This window comes from Arachis duranensis, chromosome 3 (assembly GCF_000817695.3).
Source record: "Arachis duranensis cultivar V14167 chromosome 3, aradu.V14167.gnm2.J7QH, whole genome shotgun sequence".
Lineage (NCBI taxonomy): Eukaryota > Viridiplantae > Streptophyta > Magnoliopsida > Fabales > Fabaceae > Arachis > Arachis duranensis.
Genome location: NC_029774.3, coordinates 131,596,774 through 131,603,216, shown reverse-complemented (window position 1 = coordinate 131,603,216; position 6,443 = coordinate 131,596,774). Strand labels below are relative to the sequence as shown.

General features: G+C 34.3%; 1 pseudogene; it reads left to right on the top strand.

Annotated features, from left to right (window-relative positions):
- Window positions 1-260: 260 nt before the first annotated feature.
- LOC107482084 (isoflavone 3'-hydroxylase-like) lies at window positions 261-6,113 on the top strand (annotated as a pseudogene).
- The last annotated feature ends 330 nt before the right edge of the window (window positions 6,114-6,443 follow it).

Here is a 6,443-nt window from a genome sequence, read left to right as displayed (position 1 = left end):
TAATTTTTTTTGTCTTTTTACCGTTACTAAATACAACATCGTCTATCCACCACATATTTTCTCACATTTTTTCTTTGTAATTTCTTCCTCACGTCAGCAGGCTGGGAAACAAGCTAGAATAATTTTATGACAATATAATTGAGAAAGAAACAGTAATAATTTCAACTATAAAAGCACCTCAAAATATTGTTATTTGCATATGCCTTTGAGCAAAGCATTGAAGCACTCATATATAAGTATAACTCTACCTAGCCTCTCTAATGGAACCTTTTTTGTATTACTCCCTTTTCACAACTATTGTTGCCTTCGTCATTATCATCACTCTCACCAAGACAAACACAAGCCTCAGTAATAAGAAGAACCTTCCACCATGTCCACCAACACTTCCCATAATAGGCAACCTACACCACTTGAAGCCCCGTCTCCACCGAACTTTTCACGCTCTTTCTCAAACCTACGGCCACATTTTCTCTCTCTGGTTCGGCTCTCGCCTCGTCGTCGTTGTGTCCTGTCCAACCCTAGCCCAACAATGCCTCACCAAATACGACAACGTTTTGTCAAACCGGCCTCGTTTTCTCACCGGAAAGTACCTCTTCTATAACCATACCAGCTTGGTGTTCTCTTCCAACAACGACCACTGGCGCAACCTTCGTCGTATATGTGAAAATTAGTAAAGCTAATTTTAGAAAATAAATAAATAAATAAATAATAACTAAATAAAATGAAAGGTAATAAACAATCCTAGTTTATAACCTTAGGATTTTAATGGTTGAAAAAGAAAAGAATTATATACCTCTAATTGATGGATGGTTCATATTGAAGAGACTCACCTATGAATTGAGTTTTTTTTTAATTCATTTCAATCAAGTCATCCAGATAGAATAACATAAGATTTCTTTGAGTAGTTTTCTCCTATATTTGATAGAGAGAAGTATGTTCTCCTTTTGTCAAGAGAGAGTGTTATTGTAGTCTCCTTGTGATAGAGAGAAGTTGTAATTCTCAAAGAAAATTATTCAATTATTTCCATATTTTATACAAATTTCTAATTTTTCATCTTTATATTTTGCTGTGTCATTTGTCTGGTACCTAACAACCACATACCCATTTTGTCTCATAAACAGATTGATATGCTTTTGGAGTGGCACACCTTTGTTAGCTTTCATACTCTGAACTTCCCTTTGATTGCAGAAAATGTCTGGCCTATTGTTTGCAGTTCTTGGCAATGGCATATGGCTAACTCTTTATTGCTCTGGCTCTTTGGGGCATTCTTCGATTGTGCTTCTTTTATGTAGTATATATCAGCATTCTTCCATTTCTTTGTTTATAATTTATAATTGCAAGTTATTTCATTCTCTAGATATCTTCCCAGTTTTCAGCTTCTATGTTAGTTATTTGCTGATGAATTACAGATTAGCAATGCTTTTTACTCCCTGATAGCTGAAACACTAACGGATATTATTAATCATACATTCATATGTACTTTACATTGTGCATATATTTCGTTGTATTCACTGGCTGAAAGTTTAATAGGCAATGCTTGACTCCTGAGGGAGTCTGAATATACTTGTGAGAAAAATATATTTTATGGACAACAAGAAAAAACTATCGGCATACATGTGACTTAATTCTTACTACAAATAATTCACTATTTGCAGATTGCGTGGGGTGTTGCTCTATCATAAAGAAAAGGAGATTGGAGCAGCAAGTTCAACTTGGAAAAAGAGAGACCGAGCTAACAATCATATTTTATACAATTTATGAGGATTCATGTGCATACATTGTACTCCTTTTCTCATTGCTGATTTTGGTTTTTTGTGAATCTTGCTTGTTAGTGTGTGCTAGTGAGAGCTTATGCTTGTGAAAATTGTTCTTGGCATGCATCTGTGTGAGAGTTTGTGAGAAATTTTTTGTAATAGAAAAAGGCTTTGTGTGTTGAGTGAAAATACTAAGACAAAAAGAAAAGTCATTGTTAATGTCCCGGATTTTTGGTTCTTGGAATTGTCAGTGCTTGATGAATTTGTAACTTGGATATTGATCATAGTTGAACAATCTCACCACAAATTGTGATTGGGACCAGATGTAGGTTTCATTTTGGAACTGGACCAGAATAAATGACTTGGGCGATCTTCTTTTAACACTTTTTCATACTATAATTAATAGTTGCATGCAGAAGTAACTGTTTTAGTTTATCTCGTGCATACATGAGACAAAATTGAGCTTCAATTTTCTAAACAAAAGTGAAAACCTCAATATTTCAGAAGAACTCCAACTTAATATTTTATACTTCGAATTTTAATATTTTGTTATTGCTGCGAGTCCTTAGCATTGCCATATAGCTTAATTTATCTTTTTTTTTCTTTTTCTTTTTTTTTTTGTACTAAGTTCTATTATCCCAGCATGCTCAAGTTGCACAGGAATTTCTCTTATACACTTACCTACTTCACAAGTTCTTGAGTTTAATTAGCAATGGAAGCTTTTTACTACTTTCATTCATATATATCCGTTTCTTCTCTACGCACAAGGAAAAAAAAATGCACCTTTACACTATGTTTGGATATAAAATAGAAAAGGGTAAAATATACTTTTTATCCTTGAAATTTGATAAAAATTTTAAAAATACTTCTAAAATTTTATTTTGTTTTAATTTTGTCCCAAAAGTTTTCGATTTACATCAAATATACCCTCAACGGCTAAATTTTCAAAAAATTTAAGACCAATCTAACAATAATGCATAAAAATTATGCTTAATTTGCTTGTGTTGTTATTCTTCTTTACATATATTTGGTTGTCCTGTGTACGTAATGTACAATTCCCAGGAAAGAACAAAGCTGGACCCAAAGTCTAGAAAATGTATATTCTTGGGTTATACTGACGGAGTTAAGGGGTATCGCCTGTGGGATCCCACTGCTCGCAAGGTAGTTGTCAGTAGAGATGTGATATTTACAGAAGATGAATTGCAAAAGGAACAAGAAAATGACAGCACTGTTAAAGATATAACCACTGTTCAAATAGATGAAAAATGCAGAGAAGGTGATCTTTCTGAAGTAGAACCACAACACGAAGAACAAGAAGCAGAGGCCAATGACATAGAAGTTCGTCGATCCACTCGACAAAGAAGAACACCATCATGGCACTCAAATTATGTTTTGACAAACCATGATGCATATTGTCTTTTGACAGAAGATGGAGAACCAACAACTTTTATGGAGGCTATGCGCAATCCAGATGCTTCTATGTGGATGACAACAATGCAAGAAGAAATTGAGGCATTACATAGGAACCATACCTGGAAACTTGTTGAACTTCCAGCAGGTCGGAAAGCCATTGGTAACAAATGGGTTTACAAGATCAAACGAGATAGTAATGATCAGGTGGAACGATATCGTGCAAGATTGGTTGTCAAGGGATATGCTCAGAAAGAAGGTATTGACTTCAATGAAATATTTTCTCCAGTGGTGAGACTAACTACTATTAGAGTAGTTTTGGCTATATGTGCTGCATTTGATTTACATCTAGAGCAATTAGACGTAAAGACTGCTTTTCTTCATGGAGAACTTGAAGAAGAGATATATATGCTCCAACCAGAAGGTTTTGAAGAAAAAGGAAAAGAAAACTTGGTTTGCAGGTTAACTAAATCTCTGTACGGTCTAAAGCAGGCGCCAAGGTGTTGGTACAAGAGATTTGATTCTTTCATTATTAGCCTTGGATACAACAGACTTAGTTCAGATCATTGTACTTATTACAAGAGGTCTGGTGATAATGATTTCATCATTCTGCTGTTGTATGTGGATGACATGTTGGTGGTAGGTCCCAACAAAGATCAAATCCAAGAATTGAAGGCACAGTTGGCTAGGGAGTTTGATATGAAAGACTTGGGACCAGCAAACAAGATTTTAGACTTTGCAGGTGATCTTGATAAACGAATATCTACTACAGGCTATGTGTTTACACTTGCAGGAGGAGCTGTAAGCTGGCTATCTAAATTACAGACTGTTGTGGCTTTATCTACTACAGAAGCTGAATATATGGCAGCTACACAAGCATGCAAGGAAGCTATTTGGATCCAAAGGTTGATAGAAGAACTCGGGCACAAAAAACAGAAGATTTCTGTGTATTGTGACAGTCAGAGTGCCTTGCACATTGCAAGGAATCCTGCCTTTCATTCAAGAACAAAACACATTGGAGTACAATATCACTTTGTTCGGGAAGTAGTAGAAGAAGGAAGTGTTGATATGCAGAAGATTCACACTAAAGACAACCTAGCAGATGCCATGACAAAACCAATCAACACAGAAAAGTTTGAATGGTGTAGATCCTCATACGGCCTATGGAATACATAAGCAACATGAATTTTGAAAATTTATCAAAATTAGCTTTAAGTGGGAGATTGTGAAAATTAGTAAAGCTAATTTTAGAAAATAAATAAATAAATAAATAATAACTAAATAAAATGAAAGGTAATAAACAATCCTAGTTTATAACCTTAGGATTTTAATGGTTGAAAAAGAAAAGAATTATATACCTCTAATTGATGGATGGTTCATATTGAAGAGACTCACCTATAAATTGAGTTTTTCTTTAATTCATTTCAATCAAGTCATCCAGATAGAATAACATAAGATTTCTTTGAGTAGTTTTCTCCTATATTTGATAGAGAGAAGTATGTTCTCCTTTTGTCAAGAGAGAGTATAGCCACCATGGACGTCCTCTCGACGCCCCGTCTCAACTCCTTCTTCGAAACTCGAAGGGACGAGGTCACCAGGTTCATAAGAAACCTGGTGGCAGACACGTCCATGGGGTTCGCTAGGGTGCAACTGAGGCCCAGGATAACGGAGAAGTCACTCAACAATATGATGAGGATGCATGGTCTCCGGAAAGAGGAATGAATATGGCGAAGACGACTGCAGCGACAGGAATGACAACAGAGCAGGACGGTTCAGAGAGATCATCAGAGAGATCCTGTCGTTGGTGGATGCGAACAACAAGAGCGACTTCTTGCCTTTGCTTAGGTGGTTTGATTTTGATGGATTTGTGAAGAGATTGAAGAGAGTTGGTGAAGAAGCTGACGTGTTTTGGCAAGGACTCCTTGAAGAGCATCGCAACGGGGAGCATGGTAATAACGATACCATGATACAACATCTCTTGCTTCTTCAAAAATTGCAACCTAACTACTACACGGATCATATTATCAAAGGCCTTATTCAGGTGTACATATGTATAACTTTAGTAAATTAAATTTTCATGGCTAATATTTCCAACTATTTTTTACGGTAAAAACTCATCTGCGTTATTTTGATTTGAAGTTATTTTGATTTGAAGTTAATAAATAAAAATTGTTAGATAATTTAACTAAATTTTTATTTAATTATTCTCAACTATTAGTTTCACGTAAAAGCAGCAACTGTATATAAATCTTTACTATTTTTTACGCAGCGTTTGTTCATTTGAACCAATATGTTGGACATTACTAATTAAATAAATTAAACTTAGGATATGTTGCTTGCTGGAACAAACACAGCGGTTCTAACTATGGAGTGGACGTTATCCGCTTTGTTGAATCACCCAGAGATATTGAGGAAAGCAAAGGAGGAAATTGACAATCACATAGGCAAAGATCGTTTAGTAGATGAATCAGACATTCCAAATCTTCCTTATCTTCAAAATATTATCCATAAGACACTTAGATTGTACTCTCCAAGTCCATTGTTACTGCCTCATTTTTCTTCAGATGAGGTGAATATTGGAGGATTCACTATTCCACGTGACACTATAGTGTTAATTAATTCATGGGCTATGAGATGAGATCCTAAAATTTGGGGTGATGATGTTGAGTGTTTTAAGCTTGAAAGATTTGAGAAAGAAGGGGAAGCAAACAAGTTAATGGCATTTGGATTGGGAAGAAGAGCTTGCCCTGGATCTGGATTGGCAAATCGTATAATGGGTTTGACTTTGGGATTATTGGTTCAATGTTTTGAATGGGAACGACTCAATGATGAAAAAATTAAATTGATATGAGGGAGGACAACGGTTTCACCTTTGCAAAACTGATTCCGTTAGAGGCTATGTGCAAAGCAAGACCAATCAGCAAGAAATTAGTTAAAGATGCAATATGATATTAATTCAAAATAAATATTATTACTTTTATTTTTTAATAATTTCAGTGTGCCACTTTTATTTTATAAATTCGTGTAATTATATATTGCAAAAAATTATACATAATAATATTATAAAAAATAGAATAAGCTCTTAACAGGATATCACTGAAAGATTATAACGATGATAAAAATAATTCCAAATAATACAAAAAATAAATAAACTTTTAAATAATTTAAAAATACGATAATATAATAAAAATATTATATTTTTTATAAGTGACAAAATATAAATAACTTGTCTATTTGATTTGATTTTTTTTGAGATATTTAAATAATTATTTCGAAAGT